Genomic DNA, 17,937 nt, shown 5'->3' with positions numbered 1-17,937 from the left:
CCTTGGCTCAGGCAAGAGCCTGCGCTGGCGGGCAGTCTGTGCGGCTGGCTGATGTTGGTAGTAGGTAGGTGGTTAGGGTAATTAAGTTAATTAAGCCATCAGACCGGCCAGGCCCACAAAGCATAAGATCCATCTCGAATGAGGAACGTGGCTAGAGAAAGAGGGTCTCCCTCTCCTGGGTAGCATTCTCCAGTGACATAACCCACAGAGTCGGGTCGAGTCACTTTGGTTGCCCACTTTCTAACTCGCTGTCTTCTGTGACCCTAAAATTCCCCATTAGCTTTGAACACGGGTTTCCATGTACTTGTGAAGCACGTTGTCTATTTCGGTTTGGGGTTTTTGTCTTGTTTTTTAGCGTGTCACATTGGACTTGCTTCTGCCTTCATCCGACCGCACCTGCAGCCTGTCAAGGTTGCATCTTAGTTTGAAGGCCTGTTTTCTTCTAGGGCCTGGTTTGAGGGCCTGTCTGTGAGACGGGTTGAAAGGCGTGCCATTCTCCTCACCACATGATGTCACCAATGAGAAAGGAGCTTTTGTTCTTCCTCGGGGCCAGCACAGCTCCCTGACGAAAGCCCGTTGAGGCAAAGACAAGACAAGGGCAGGGTGCTGTGGTCAACCCAGGTGAGCAGGGAGGTGCTCTCAGCCAAGATAAACAGGGAAGCACTGCCAGCCCAGGTGAGCAGGGGGGATGACCAGCCCAGGTAAACAGGGAGGGGAGATCAGCCCAGGTGAGCAGGGGGGGGATGACCAGCCCAGGTAAACAGGGAGAGGTGGTCAGCCCAGGTGAGCAGGGGGATGACCAGCCCAGGTAAACAGGGAGAGGTGGTCAGCCCAGGTGAGCTGATGCTCAGGCTTGTACAGGACTGGCGTAGAAGGACGGATCTGGCTACAGAAGGATATGGACATTTTGGCTACAAAGAATAACAGACAGGACATCATTCTGATTTATTCAGGAGCTTCTGCTCTGAAGTCACAAAGAATGAGTCATTCCAGACAAGCGAGTTTTCTAGATGGTTAAAGACTCAATTTGATATAAGCAGCAAGAAGACATGTAGTCCATTTCGATCAAAACTTCTAAAACATATTGCACTCTTCCCTACTTTCTTAAAAAAGACAAAGCTGAATGTAATTAAACTTTCCTTAATGACTGAGGCCTGTTAACATGAAAGTTAATTATCATCCTGCATTGTAATATATTGATGCCCATAGGGCCTGTAACTATATATGGCTGTTCTCACCCCAAGAAATGGTCCCTAATTGATTCTTCTCTTAATTTATTACATCTGATATTGTGGGAGGGGGAAATTACCTAGCCTCCTCAGTTGTTAAAGCAATGTATGCGTAGGTTCCTTCGTGATATCCAAATTACTAACGTCCACAAACCCGTCAGGACAGAAGGGAGACTTGGTGCTGTGGCTCAGAAGCCCCTGCGCTTCTGGGCATTAACCCTTTAGTTGGTGGATTGCTGGGAGACTGGGAGACCCTGGGCAGGGCTGGGCAGCGGGGCTGCCTGCAGGTGCCGGCTGTTAGTTTTTCATAGCTTGCATCGCTACCACGGGCTGCCCGCTGTTGCCACGTAGGGTTGTCTGTTTGCCTCCCCTCGTCTCCTGGCTTCTGATTTGCTCTATCATCTGTCTGGCCAGAAATCAGGTGACTACACTTTTTGGAACTACGTGCACAAGAAGAATGGATAGAGCTGAGACCGAGAGCTCAGAGGCTGCACGAAAACCAAAGCACGAGAGTGACAGCGGCAGTGTGGCGATGTGAGAAGACTTCCCAATCTCTCCCCTTAAAGTTACAACAAGCTGGACACCTACAGTTCAACAAAGAACGCCTTGCTCAGCACACACGCTTGTCTGGGAGATCTGCGCATCAGGCAGGTGGGTGTATGGGAGTGACCAGGGGTGGCAGGACGGGGAAAGGCAGAGACGGGAGCCACAGACAGGGCCCGGATGAGCAGAGGCAGTAGCAGGGGAGCGCAGGCTTGCAGCACTCCCTCACTCAGCAGCCCGGAGAGGACCAGAGGGCCAGAGGGCCAGAGGCAGCACAGCAGCCTGGGTGGCCCATGCACATCACGGCAGGGCACAGTGATGGGGGCAAGGTGCAGTTCAAAGGTGCGGCAGCTGTGGCTGGTGGAGGAGCTGGGTCGGAGCCCTCACTCAGCAGGTGGCAAAGAAGCAGGAGCCCCATTCTAGCCTGAGCGGCCAGTACACATTTCGCATAAACGCAGTGGAATAAAGAAAGTTTCAGATGCGAGAGCCCATCTCCCACCTCCCACCCATTGCACAGAGCCCAAGAGAGGGGCCTGGGACACCTCAGATAGTTCAGCACGGCTGGCAGCATCTGGTTGCAGGGAAGCAGTGCTGGAGTGCACAGGCTCGGGGCCCCTTGGCCCCTCACCTCCCACCAAGGGGGCGGTACCCTGAGACCCAGGTGACCCTGTCAGAGAGAGAATACCGGCCTCTCTGGGGAATATGGGGCAATTTCTACAGCCAGGACAATACTGCCCCACCGAGATCCCTGCAGCCCCAGGAGGGCAAGTAAGAGACAACAAAAACTGGTGCTATACCACCATCTACTGGAAAACAAAAGGAAGACCTCTGCTTGCCTCTACTTACAACCTACTAAATCGTTAAAAGCAAAACACAGTACTTAAAAGGGAAGATTTCAGTCCTTCAAATGCCCAGGCAGAGATAGAATCTATCGAATACCATGACTAACCAAGATAATAAGGTAGCTCGGAAAGAAAACCAAGAGTCCCCAGGAAACAAACTCAAAGACATGAAAGAGAGTGACTTAAATGACAGAGAATTCAAGGCTGCCGCTCAGAAAAAAGCCAGTGAGGCACCAGAAAACTCAGAAAGGCAGTTCAGGGAGCTCAGGGATAAAAACCAACCAACGAAAGAGTACTTTCCCGAAGATCATGAGAGACAACCAAGCGAAGTTCTGGAGCTAAAGAGCTCGATAAATGACGTGAAGGATGAATTAGAGAGCTTCGGAAATAGAGCAGACTAGACGGAGGAAGGAATTAGTGATCTTGAAGACAGAAATCTAGACCGACATCTATGGGAACTACTTGACTTCATTAGAAAGAGCAATAGAAGAATAACGGGTGTACCAGAAGGAGACAGAGACAAGAAAACAGTCTATTCAAACAAATAATCAATGAGAACTTCTCAAACCTATGGGAAAGAGCTGGATCCTCAAATCCAGGAAGCTAACAGAACAACTAATTATCTCGATGCAAAAGGACCTTCTTCAAGACACATTACATTAAAGCTGTCAAAAGTTAAAGGCAAAGAATTCTCAAGGCACCCAGGGGGCAAATGACTGTACCCTATAAAGAAAACCTTGTTAGGTACTCATCAGAGTTCTCAGCAGAATACAAGCTAAGAGAGAGTGGAATCAAATACTCAAAAATATTAAAAGAGAGAAATCATCAGTCAAGAATAATGTATCCAATGAAGTTATTCCTTAGATGTGAAGGGAAAATAAAGGCTTTGCCAGACAAACAAAAACTGAGGGAATTCACCACCACAGGACCTGCATTACAAGAAATGTTTAAAGGAGCTCTTCTACTTGAAACAAACAGACAAAAAAGATCGCAAATACATGAGTAAGGTGATTAAAAGACAGAAGCAGGAAATTGCAACTCTATTTCAGAACAGGGTATTAAATGCTTAATTATAACAAAGGTTAAATTGGGTAAAGGCATTTAATAAGACTGTAGTTTCAGAGATGTCATCTGAAACATTAAATATAGGCCATTTAGCATAGAATTTCTCATTTAAAAGACAAATTTTAAGCCCTGGCTGGTAAAGCTCAGTGGATTGAGCACGGGCTGCGAACCAAAGGGTCGCCGGTTCGATTTCTAGTCAGGGCACATGCCTGGGTTGCAGGCCAGGTCCCCACTGAGGACCACGTGAGAGGCAACCACACATTGATGTTTCTCTCCCTGTCTTTTTCCCTCCCATTCCCTCTCTCTAAAACATAAATAAATGAAATCTTTAAAAAAAGAGAGACAAATTTTACTTTGGTGTAATTATTATAATGTTTCCCTTTGATCGATTTTTTTAATCCTCACCCAAGGACATGTTCATTGATTTCAGAGGGAGAGAGAGGAAAACATCGATGTGGGAGAGAAACACCGATGGGAGAGAGAAATATCAATCAGTTGCCTTCCATACGCACCCTGACCGAGGATCAAGCCCACAACCTAGGTGTGTGCCCTGACCGGGAGTTGAATCCGCACTGGGTGAATGCGTGGACAGGTGAAACAACGAATAGATCTCTCTCATCAATAAATGAATATCCTCAGGTGAGGATGAAAAAGAAGAAGACAAGGAATTACAAAGGTTGTAGAGGATGTGGAGAAAAGGGAACTCTCATACTTTGCCAGTGGGATGTAAATTGGTACAACCCCCATGGAAACTGTATGGAGGTTTCTCAAAACTCTAAGAATAGAGCTACCATAGGACCCAGAAATCCCTTTTCGGAGTATATACCCGAAAAATTCAAAAAAATTATTAGTTTATATAATCGTACATATAATTTATAAAATTATAATTATATATTTTCAAAACATATATATATGGGATATGTGTTCATCGTGGCATCATGCACAGTAGCGAAGACATGGAAGCAACCTAGGCGCCCTTCAATGGGCGATGGGATAAAGTGGTACATATACATACAGTAGGGTACGACTCAGCCGTAATATGATGAAATATTGCCATTTGCAACAACATGGGTGGATCTTGAGAGTATCATGCTACACAAAATAGACAGGAAAGGGCAAGAACCATGTGATTTAACTCGTGTGTGGGCTATAAAACAAAAAGCAACAAACTAACAAAACAAGCTCACTCGTAGACACAGACAATAGCGTAATTGTTAGCAGAGGGGGCGGGGGCGGGGGAGCATAAAGGGACTCAAACATATGACCCCGGACTGTGGCCGGACTCTGGAGGTGAGCACACAGTGCGGCATACAGATGTCGTATTACAGAACTGTACGCCTGAAACTGATACAATGTTACTAACCTAGGTTACCCCAATACGTTTAACTAAGTAAAAAAAAAAATTAAAGAAATAAATAAAACCAAAGTACGTACACAGAAGCAAAAACATCCTTTTTGACTACTCAAAAATTTTTTATTTCCTTTATGACTTTCAGTTATATCCCTGTAAGTGAAGCAGTAGCATAACTAGTTGTCGTATTAAATAGCTTATGTGCAGGATATTCAGTCACATCCAGCAGGGATGCCCAAGCTTTCCCTCAGCAGCCTCCCTAGTAATGACAAACTCCCCAGTCTCATAGCAGACCTCGTCATATCTGCCCTTCTTCCCGTAACCCCCATCAAAAGCACCCAGTTCAAATCCCTGGTAGAAATTCCCTTCTCTGTTATTAATTTAGGTATTAGCAAAATAAGAACCAAATACCTAAAACTATGCACAGCTCTGCCTGCCACCAACATCCCATGCCCCTCCTCTGTGCAAACTCACCGGAAGGACCCGCTGTCAGAACTGCACGTGGCACTTGTGTCTCCTGCTGGCTGCACTGCTACTTCTTGGAGTAGGCCAGAGCCCTGCTTAGAGGCCTCTTACGTACTCCGCCCCCGGCTGGCTTTTGTAGGGCAGATTGTGTGTCTTTCAGCCCCACCCTTACTTGGTCAATACGAAATTCCAAATCTATCTTGAGTCCCAACTCTTCCCTGGTTATGCAAGTGAAGGACTGTATTAATTCCCTGTCACCTCTGTAATACATTGCTACAAACTTAGTGCTTAAAAACAACACAAACCTATTTTCTTACAGACCTGGGAACCAGAAATCCAAAATCAGTCTCCCTGGGCTACGGTCAAGGCATGGGCAGGCCTGGTTCCTGCTGGGGGCTCCAGGGGGAGACTGGGTGGGGGGAACCCTCCCCCTTGTCTTTCTCAGGCCTGTAGCCCCTGCACACCTGGGCTCACAGCCCCGCCTCAAATTGCTGCATCCTCTTGCTTGGCATCAAGTCTACTTCATCCATCCATCTCCTTGCCTGCCTCTGTGATTACATTCAGGGCCCACCCAGACAATCCTTTAATCACCTCCGCAAGTCACTTTTATAATGTTCACAGGTTCTTGGGATCAGGGTGTGGTCTTTGGGGCAGGGTGGGCGGACTTATTTATTTAGCCTATCACAGAACAGAGGGAACCACCAAGCTAAATTAAACCATGAGTTGCTGACAGTTGGGTTTAGAGTTTTAAATACAGAGTAACAAATGATCTACGTCCAGAAGCACACCAGGGGCCCTGGCCAGGTGGCTCAAGTGTTTGGCGCATTCTCCTGATATGCCCAGGTTGTGGGTTCAGTCCCCAGGCAGGGCACGTACAAGAATCAACCAGTGCATGAGTAAGAGGAACAACAAATCAATATTTCTCTCTCTCTCCTCTCTCTCTCATCCCTTTCCCTTCCCTCTCTCTCTAAAATCAATAAATAAAAAAAGAAACACACCAGGAATGAAGGGGCTGCAGAGAAACAAGGTGGACAACAGCCTATCTAATGTTAATGAAACACCCTGCTAGTTCTTCTGCTGGGTGGCAGTGGTTTCCTCCAACTCCCGGCATCTTTCGTCCATGGCCGTCAGCTCGTGAACGATGAAAATAGCAACACCAGAAACACTCGTGACACGTCTGCAGACTCGACTTGAATATCCTGTCTGCATTCGCATTATTCCATTATTCTTCGGGACCAGACCCAATGACCATCAGTCTGAGTGGTGGAGACTGTGGTGAGTGGCATCCTCAAAGGCAGTGTTAAATGTCGCTCTTTCAGGACAGAAACCAGCAAACACCCTTCAAGACGAAACACCCCCCTTCTCTGAGCTCTTAATGGCCCCAACCGTAGAACCAGAGTCAGCTGGTTGGACTAGAACAGCAACCCAGTGACCTGAAAAGTGTCCACAGCTCTGGGGAAAGGGGGTCAAAGGCCCAGTGTAGTCAATATGCCTGGTGTGGGCGGGGCCTCCACCCCAGGAATGTGCATTGCTGGAGACAGAAGTCAGCTTGGGTCACAGCCTGGTGTGTAGGGGGAACCTCTGCAGCAGAAATGTAGAATCCTAAGCTTTGTGGACAGGCACACCTCTGCAATACTGATCTAAAGTGAAAAGGAAGACACAACCAACAAATACACCAAAATTTAAAATATGTATGGTTTTTCCACTTCAGCAAAGGCGGTCTAGCTTATTTTACACCAAACCTTCTACTGAGAAAACTTGAAATATTAGAAAAAAAATTTTTTTATTTTTACTTTTTGAGAATTTCTTTGAAAGCATCAGAAGCTCTAAACCAGGGATATATCAACAGGATAATATATCACCAGAGGTTGGGTTTGCCCCAGGAATGCAAGGTTGGTTTAACATGTGAAAATTAATGTAACAAAAATAAAGGATAAAAACATACTGAAAGTATTTTAACATAGGCAGAAAAATTAATTGACAAAATTCACCACCCAAAAGAGAAAATCAAAATCCAATTATGATTTTTAAAGAAAATTTTTAGCTATGGAAAAGAGCAGAATATTTTTTTTGTTTCCCACTCGAGGACATGCCCCTTGATTTAGAGAGAAAGGAAGGGGGGGGAGGGGGGGAAATATCAGTTGCCTCTCATAAGCAACCCTACCAAGACCAAACCCACATGCCCTGACCAGGGATTGAACCTGCAGCCTTTTGGTGTCAGGGATGATGCTCCAGCTCCCTGAGCCACACTGGCCAGGGCAACAGCAGACATTTTGAATCTGGTAAAGAATATCTACCAACAAATTCTATAGCAAACATCATACTTACTGGTGAAATATTGCAAGCTTTCCCCTGAGGTTGGGAAAGAGATTAGGATCTTGCTACCATGACTTATATTAACATTTTCCTGGAAGTTCAAGCCAGTGCAATAAAGGGGGAAGTTCGAGGGGTGTGAAAGTAAGAAATAAAACTGTCTTGTTCACAGATGACATAATGGAGTACATAGAAAATCCCAAAAGATTAATAGATAAGTTATTACAATTAATAAGTAAGTATACAAAGTTGATATATATAAGGACACTATACAAAATATAATTATGTATTTATATAACAGGAATAGATGATTATACAGTGAAATTTAAATTTTTTAATTTTACAAATGATACCACCACAGCAACTGTCTGCACTATTTTTGTAACTTTATGTAAATCTGAAACTATTTTAATATAAAAAGTCTATTTTTAAAAGAGTATATCATTTACAATAGCATCAGGAAACATCAAATACCCTCAGATAATTCTAATAAAAGATTATTGAGAGAAATGACAGACATCAGTAAATAGGAAGATGGGCAAGAATGTCTTAAATAAGGCATGAAGGAAAAGATCACTTGAACAACATTAGAACTAGAAACTTCAGTTCAGCAGAACACACCATACCAAGTGAAAGAAGATATTTTCAATACACATAACCAACAAATGATTCATGTTCAGAATATATAAAGAGCTCTTAAAAGCCGATAAGAAAATCATCCAAAGGCTCATGGACATTAAAAAGGCAACGATTTGAAGCATTTACAAGAGAAGATCCCCAGATGGCCCATTAACATCTGAGAAGGTTTAACCTCTTTAGTGACAAAAGAAATGAACACCAAAACCACAGCGAGGTATCACCACACAGTCACCTGCACCCCGATGGTGAACATTTTAAAGGCCGACGACACCAAGTGTCATCAAGGCTGCAAAACACTGTGAGTGCTCGTCCACTGCTCGTGGGCGTGCACGCCACGGACCCAGCCGCCTCAGAAAACTGTTCGAATGGGCGTGAAGTTGAATGTCCACGAGCTCTACGATCTAACACTAGGTATGCACCCGGCAGGAATCTGTGCGTTTGTGTAGAAAACACACGTAAGGAACAGTCGTGACAGCCCTACTCATTTTAGCCCCAAACTGGACACAACCCCAATAAGCCATTAATAGCGGAACAGACAAGTAGACAGAGGTGTATTTATACAGCCGTCAGCTGCTGCCATGGACAGCAACATGCGCGAACCTCACCACACGAATAAAGAACATGAGAGTGAATAAATCTAATCATAGGAGAATAAATAAAGTATGATTTTATTTCCATGAAGTTCCAAAATGGACAAAACTAATCTACGGTGTTAGAAGCGACTGAAAGGGGGCGTAAAGGACCTTCTGGAGAGCTGGTCATAATTTTGATGTGGGTGAGAGTTTACACAGAGGTGCTGGTGTGAGGTGATTTGATGAACTGTACATTTATACTTTATGTAATTTTCAACAAAAATGAAGGAAATCATTAAAGTGAATAGTTTGGCAATTCCTCAAAAAGTCTCACTTAGAATTACCATGTGATCCAGCAATTCCACTTCTAAATGTACTCCCGTAAGAACTGAAAGCAGGGCCCTGTCTGGTGTGGCTCAGTGGTTGAGTGCCAGCCTGCGAACCAAAGGGTCACCCGTTGGATTCCTAGTCAGGGTACCTGCCTGGGTTAAGGACCAGGTCCCCAGTGGGGGGCCTCTGAGAGGCAACCACACAGTGATGCTTCTCTCCCTTTCCTTCTCCCTCCCTTCCACTCTCTAAAAGTAAATAAAATCTTTAAAAATAAATAATTAAAACTATGTAAATGATGCTATCATCCCAGATGATTCCCCACAACCAAGAGGAATGAATAATTGGAGGTGCTGGTTTGCACTCAGGCCTCCCCGAACCGACCCCCGCTTAGAGAGGGCACTGGGAGCGATGCTTTTATTAGTGAGGCAGTACTGATGCTGTAACTGGGAATAACTAAAAATCCCACAGTCAGACTGGGTCCCACGACTTACAAGGAAGTTAGTCTGCAGCGAAAGGGCCTGTCTGCGGGGAGTCTGAACGAGGGAAGCCTGTACTGTCTGAGGCCAAAGCGATCCGGGTCACTCGCCTTGCCGGGTCAGAACCCTCCAGGAGTGGCCGCAAGAACGCCTTAAATTAGACTGTGAGTGTCTGCCTGCAACTGGCGACCCATTGAAATATTCTGGAAAACACAAAGAAGCCAGTGTGGTGTAAGAATTTTGCTAATCTTCAGTCGCCTGCATTTTTTTGCTTCTTCGTGTCCTGCTTGCAGAAACAAAATAACTTGGCCAGGGCGCCTCGCCGGCCCCTGCGGGTCACGGGGAGGACCGCCGTGGCCACACGGCATGAAGGGTGCGGTCTGTCCACCTGAGAAGCTGAAGCATATATTGTGTGCTCATGATGGCCAGCAGTCAGAGCAATATTGTGCAGTGCCTTTTTTTTAAGTTCGGTACAAAATCCAGGGTGTGATTGCACGCAGCTGGTCTGCAGAGAGATGAAGGATCCACGGTGAAACAGGAATGAGTTTGGCGTCTCCCTGCTACAAGGTCAAGGACAGTCCAGGTTGGCCCGGGAAGCCTATTGGAAGATGAGAAGATGCCCATAAAAGGTGTAAGGATATTCAGAAAATCCCATTTCCCAGGTTATAGAGAAAGGGATAGGTTTGTTTTTTCATTGAGGTGAAAGTCACAGAACATAAAATTAACTTTTTCTAAAGAGAGCCAGTTAGTGGCTTTTGTATTTCAGTGTTGTGTAACCACCGTCTTTATCTAGTCGGAAACATCTTCATCACCCCCAAAGAAAATCCTGTGTCCATTACGCAGTCACTCCGTCTTCCTTCCTTCCTCTTGTCGCTGGAAACCACCTGTCTGCTCTCTGTCCCTCTGGATTTACCTGTCCTGGATATTTCATGTAAATGGAATCATTCCATTTATATGTGTCACTTTTATGTCCGCCTACTTCCACTTACCATAATTTTCTGAGCTTCATCCACACCGTAGCATTTTATTAGTACTTTATTCCTTTCCATGGCTGAGTAATATTCTACCACGTGTGTGTGGGCGCGTGTGCGCGGCCCCATTTTGTCCATCATTCATCAGTTGCTGACCTTCCAGTTGTGTCCATCATTCAGCGATTGTTAATGGTGCTACTACGAACATTTGTGTATGAGGATTCGCCTGAGTTCCTGATTTTACTTCTTAGGCATAGAATTGCTAGGTCATATAGTAGTTCTATTTAACTTTTTGAAGAAAAAATGTTTAGATTCCTTAAAATGTGGTAGAAGAAATTGAAATAGATTTTTAGACTCCTTGACATGGATAGAGGAAGAAGTTTGTTTATTTAGACCAGGCCAACTTTTCCCCAGTGACCCCTGATGTTTTTTCCCCCGTCATTCATGTGTAGCTAACTCCTCAGCCCAGACTCAGCCGTACCCACGGGGATGAATGCAGATGGATGAGAGAAAAGAGAGCATTCAGGGGAAAGTTAATTTGCCTAAGAGCTCTCTGTCCACATTGTTTAGCTTGAGAGGACAGCTCAGCAAACTGAAGTCCTCGCCCCAAATCTTCGGTATGAGTCTGTCATAATGTTTGGTCTAAAAATCACCCGCAGACCTAGAAGGAATTTGGACAGCCAAAGTGCATTAATTAAGCTGAAAAAAGTTCTCAAAACAATGATTTCTCTGATGTGGAAGGTTTATTCAAACCTTCCAGGTCACTGATTTGTCCTGTTTTCTTTAAAAGGAGAACACAATGGGTGTGTGTTTGGCGCCCTCTACAGGAAACTATGCAGATTGGACATCACTGCGGAAGAAGCTGCTTGGCAGCAGTGAATGTTCCCTTCAAGACCCATTGTAACTACGGTATGTTAACTTAACCATGTTGGATGAAGCGCCTTCTAATACTGAGCACTCAGTTTCCTGTCCTCTTCAACAGCGATGTTGAACCTGATTATGAACGTTTGTCGAACCATGTTTGAGCTACAAACACAGTGGTTTTCTCAAGAGCCAGGGGCTTGGCAAGGACGTTATAGGGCCTGCAAACGACTTTAAAATCCTTCAGCACAGTCTGTACCTGAGACTTAGTTTCAATCTGCTTCTGAAGGGCAGCTAGCTCTGCTAAACCGGAAATGCAAAACTCCACAGGGAGTTAGAACCTACACTTGAAAGACGTCAAAAGCCCACTTTGGCTCTCTTTGTGTCCAGTGCACACTCCCTGGTTTGTTAATTAGCATAATGGGTGTGAAGAATAATCATCCATCCATGAAACAAGGGACTGGCCAAGAATATCGTCTAGAATCTGGATTCTAGACGCTCCTGCCTAAGGAGCCCACAGTATGTAATTTTAATTTTCTAGTAGCCACATTTTAAAAGGTAAAAAGAAGCAGCTGGAATTAATTTGAATAATAAATTTTACTTAAGTCAATAGAGCTGAAATGTTAGCATTTCAGTATGTCATTGACATTAAAACTATTTATGAGATATTTTACATTATTTTTCTCATACCAAGTCTTGAACACCCAGTGTGCGTTTTGCATATTACTAGCCCTACCGGCACTGCACTGGGAGTTTGGGGGCATGTTGTATCTCTAATCCTTAAAACAACCCTGAAAGGTAGGGTACTTTCAGATCCACAAAACAGATGAGCAAACTGAAGCAAACCTTCTCAGGTGACATGGAGGTGCCAGTGGCATCCAGGTATTGTGGATAATGTAGCCACCCCAGGTCCCCTCTTCAAGGCAGGTGCCCATCCTCGACCTGCTGAAGCAGGGATGCAAACGCCCAGCCCTCTTGTCTGCGTTTGGGGCCAGAGCTTTCCTGCAGGATGGGCCTCAGCTGTAGCCACGTTGGAGGGGCCTTCTCCCTGTGCCCTGTCCTGCCCCCCTCACAGCCTTGGGGCATCTCTCCTCAGAGACTTCCCAGGAAGCCTCTCCTCTGTCTCCTGGGAACCCAGCCTAAGACACCAGGACTCAAGTCAGCCTCCAGAGCCCTTGCTCATGAACTGCTCCCTCCTCATGGGGCAAGCCTCAGCAGTCTGCAACACCGGGGTCTCCCCACCAGGTTAGGGGACAGGCAGAGAGGGCGTTTCTCCTGTGGAAATGGGTTACTGAAGATGGGGTGGCACCCTGAGTTACTGACCCCTGTGGTCTTTAGAAGCTACATAATAGGAGCTCATGGTGAAAGCATCCAGAGTGTAAGTTCTCTGCATTTTTAAAGCACACACACCCAGCCAATGAGAAAGCAACCCAATGGTTTATGAGAAGTCCCCCAAGTAATAAAAAGTATTTTTAAAAGACTCATTGAAAATGTCAAGAATCTTTAAGAGACCTTAGTCACCCTGGACCTTTGTGTCACTTTCAATCAGCTCAGCCCCTGAGAGTGCAACACCAAAATTCTCCAACTGGCCAGCCTGTGGGCCAGGGTCAGCTGGGAGTCGCCCTGACCCAGTCACTTGTCCACTCCAGCCCCTGGGTTGGCACAGCCAGTGCCCTGGAGCATGAACTCACCAAAGACCCCATGTTCCTGCAGAGGCAACCCCAAGGGGACCTCCAGGACCAGAAGACACATCACAGACTTGAGGGACCCTTTGCTGGGAGATGAGGCGGTTAATGAACCAGATCCAGCACGGTCACTGAATTTCAACTTTCTGTTCAGCGTTATCCTGCGGCGACTGTGCATTTCGTGCCTGGGGGCCCTCTGATTAAAGTATGCAAGGCTTCTTCCAAATAATCAAAGGAACTTTTGGAAACATGCCCCAGTCCATCCTTAACACCCCACAAGGAAGACAAAGCAAAAACAGACTGAAGGAAATGGGTCGCTGTTATCTACCTCTGGAGGCCTGGGCCATGCTAATCCGCTGAAGTGGCCGAGGGCCAGAGTGGACCCTCCCTGGCCCCACCAAGAGGTCCACCTAGCTTGTGGCTCAAAATCCAGCAGGGGGTGGGGAAGTGAAGATGAACACCCAGCTGGACCTAGCACTCCCGCCCCCACTGCTTCCCCCACCATCCAGCTGCCCACCCCAGTCTCCCTCTCCCTGTCCATTCCCCTTCTGGAACCTGCCCCTGGGGCACATAGGGTGTCACCCCCTCCTGCCCTGGCCACACCCTATTACACCTGACCTTAGTCCCAGCCTGGCTCCAGAAATGTACAAGTAGTACATGCTTGTTGTAAAAAACAAAACAAAATGAAATGAAATGAAATAATAAAGTATCCAAGCAGTGTGCTGAGGGACAAAAGGGAATCCTTCCATTGCCCTTCCTCCCCTTAGCCCATCCCCCAGAGGCAGCCGCTGTCGACCCCGTGGTGGGTGTCCTCCTAGCCGCTCCCTGGATGCACACACACAAGCACGCACACGTGTACACACAACATATGCACACATGCATGCACACATGCACACGGTTGGCTTTATATTACACACATGGCTGGGGCGGTCTGGTCTGGCATGTCCCAACTCTGTCTCTCCACGCCTGACAGTGCTGTGTCCCTCTGGCCCGTATGTGCACAGTGTGTACAGCCAGGTCAAGTTCCAAAGCGGCCAGCCGCCCTGTCCTCGAGGCCGGGAGGGCACATTCAGTCTCCCACTGTGACGACCATTCGGTTGCCGTCTCCGTTCCCTCTGTGGGCCTGGAGAACGCTGTAGCACACAGAGGTCCTTACCGCATTCGTGCAGCGAGACCGAAATGACAGCCCACAAAGCCTGTCCGTCCTGAGCCCTGGAGCGTCTCTAATGAGGAAAGCCATCCTCCTAAAGAGAGCAGCCTTGGATGCTAGTGCTGCCTCCCAAGGAGTCGCCTGTGCCATTAGGGAGACAGGACATTGGGGGTTTGTCCCCGATGAGCATACCGGGGCATCACCTTCATTAAACCGCATGCGGGTGCAAGGGGACTTAGTAAATCCATGGTTTGGCTCATGGAACTCTTAATGAAAAAGTCGTCACTGGTTTGGGAAGTTATTGTCTTGACCTGTGTTTTCTCCTGCATGTGCCTGTTTGTTGCTGGGACATCTGCCTCCAGCACAGCCAAAGGGCCACCAGTGAGCCACCTCCTTGCTAGTGAAACCCCTTGCTGATCACTCCGCACACAGTGAGGAGGAGGGAGCAGGGGACATTGTAAAAGCTGGTCATGAGGGGTGGAGTGTAGGGGCAGGCCATCAGGAAGACAGGACCCCAGGTTTGACCCGCGAGCTGGACCTGGGTTGAGGCTCCCTACGCTCTCCCCCACCTCCCCTGTGCCTAAGATGTGCACTCTGCTCCCTTCCCAGATCCCAGCGCTGCCTAGGGATCCTGGGGAGAGAAAGGTGTGATGAGACCCTCTGGACTGGGTATGTGACTGGCCCAGTGACAGCCCCCTGGGTAAGTGACGGAACCCAGTTAGGGCCTCGGTATAAATTCCCTTGATTATTAAACCTGCCACCTACCTGTCTGGAGCACTCTGCCATTTCTTTGGTCTCTCCCTGCCCTCCACATATGGTGGCTGCTTTCAGAGTATACCTGGGAAGGTCCCAAGAAGGTTTGCGACCCGACAGGTAATGACCTGGTGAGAAGGGCTGAGAGATGCCTGGAGCCTGCGCCTACTTTGAGGGAGAGCCAACAGGAATTGCCGATGAATTGGATGTGGAATGTGAGAGAAAATGGCAGAGTGACCTCAAGGCTTTGACTGGCACAACTAGAAGACTGGAGCTGCCACTGACGGAGACGGGGAAGACAGCCGAGGAGCAGGTCTGAGACAGGGAAAGGTCTTGGCATGGGTCCCCTGGACTCAAAACTGCAGCGGGAACTTAGGGACAGGTGGTTCACTCGGGGCGAGTCGAGTCAAGTCGGCAGAACAAGGGAGCAGGGCGAGTGAGGCAAGTCAGGAATACTTCTGTGGCCACGCCTTGTTTCTCCTGAAACAAACACGCAATCACACAGGTGCTGTTCCTATTTTCCCCTTTCTACCTAAAAGCTAGCACAGCAGAAACCCCGTTACAGCCCCTTGCTTTGCTGGAGTTACAATACATCCTGGCAATCGATCCATGGACATGCGGGTCTGAATGCCTATCAGCCCCCAGGGGAGAGGCACGGCGGCCATTCATAGCAGGTCTGGAGCTCCCGGGAGGGTCCTGCTGGAGACAGGAAATTGGGAGACAGGTGAGAACGCCCAGGGTGTGAGCGTGCATACAGACGTGGTCTGGGGATGGAGTCTGGGGTCACCCCACCGACGATATGTTTTTAAAGTTTTGGTTCTAGAAACTTTCAGGTATACGTAAAAGTAGAGGTGGTGGTATAATGAGCTTCCTTGTGCTCACATTCAGCTTCAACCGTTATCAACGTTTTCCAACTTCGTTTTATCTCCCACCACGTGCACTGTGGGGGGGGGCTATTTTAAAATAAATTCTGGGTCATTTCACCCTGCAGTGCACCGTTATACATCTCTGACAAGACCTTAAACACACACACACACCCCATAATCATTGCATAGTTTCCTGTGGCTGCTGTAACCAATCCCCACAGACTTACTGGCTGAAAACCGTACATATTTACTTTCACATGGCTCTGGAGGTCAGAAGTCCAAGATGGGTCTAAAACCAAGGTGTCAGGGCTGCGTTCCTTCCATGGGACTCTGAGGAGAATCCTTGTCCTTGTCTTTCCAAGCTTCTAGAAACCTCTTACAAGTCCTTGTCTTATAGCCCCGAGTCACTATAACTTCTACTGTGTAACCCTCTCTGCTTTTGACTCCCCTGACTCCCTTTTGTGAGGACCCTCATCACCGTACCAGACCCACCGGGAAAATCCCAGGCAACCGCCCCCTTCCAGGCCCTTAACCTAACCACACCGGCGCAGTCCCTTTTGCCACGTCCCATTCCAGGTCGTGGATGAGGCTGGGGACATATCTCTGGGACCAGCACTCAGCCTGCCAGAGCCACCATGCCACACTCACAGTAAACAAAACTTCAGTAATTCCTCAATATCATATAAAATCCAGCCTATGTTTAAATTTCTGGGGTTTAAATTTTTTTTTTATTTTTGTTTGTTTGGGTTTTTTTACAGTTAGTTTATTTGGGTCTGGATCCAAACAGTGTGTTAGGTTGTGCGGTCCCTTCTGTCTCCCTTTCCCTATACCAGCCGCCCCTTCCTTCCTAGTTGATTTTTTACGACTCGGCGCTTCGGGAGAAACTGGGTCATTTGTCCCCTGGAATGTGTGGATCGCTGCCCTGTGGTGTGGTCTCACTTGTTCCTCTGTCTCTTGCACTTCCTGTGAGTGGGCAGCTCTAAATCCAGGTTTAGTTTTAGGCCTCTGATCCCATCAGGTCATGAGGACATGTCTCCAGGTCCTGGTGTTGTCATGTGAGGGGACCACCCTGCCAACACCTTGAACTCAGATCTCCAGCCTCCAGAACCCCAAGAAAGCGCTTTCCTGTGGTGTAAGTCACTTGTGCTGCTTTGCAAGGACCACCCTAGCAAACTAACACACTCAGATTTAGGAATTTCCCTTCTATTCCTAGCTTGCTAAGCATTTTCACCATAAGTGACCGCTGACTTTTCTCAAATGCTTTATCCATGCTTACTGGGATCATCATATAGTGCTCTCCCTCTAACCTACATATGCCCTGGATTGTTATCAACCATTCTCTCGTCAAGGATTGCCTCTCCCCTTTCTCTCTATCTTTTGCTGTGGAACTCCAATTAATCCTAAATTAGACTTTGTCATTCAATCCTCTGTCTGTACTTCTCGAGCTCTCAGAGCTTTTCTCTCTGTCTCTCTGGGATGCCCTCTAACTTTTCCTACTCTGTCCTTCTGGTGACCACTTCTGTGTTCAATTTTATCTAGTAACCTGATTTTTAATTGATTTGTTCTTTTTTTTAAAAGTCTATTTGGTTCTTCTAAAATATACCTGATCATGTTTGGAAGTCTCTTTTTAGAGTTGATTTTGTTTTGTTTTGTTTTTAAGATTTTATTTATTTGTTTTAGAGAGCGGGGGGAAAGAAAGGAGAGAGAAAGGGAGAGATACATTGATGTTCGAGAGACACATTGATCAGTTGCCTCTCGCACACCCCCAACTGGGGACCTGGTTAGCAACCCAGGCGTGTGCCCTGGCTGGGAATCAAACCGGCAAC

Source organism: Desmodus rotundus, chromosome 3 (genome assembly GCF_022682495.2).
Source record: "Desmodus rotundus isolate HL8 chromosome 3, HLdesRot8A.1, whole genome shotgun sequence".
NCBI classification, from domain to species: Eukaryota; Metazoa; Chordata; class Mammalia; order Chiroptera; family Phyllostomidae; genus Desmodus; species Desmodus rotundus.
The sequence above is the reverse complement of the archived record's forward strand: the minus strand, read 5'-3'. Positions refer to the sequence as shown.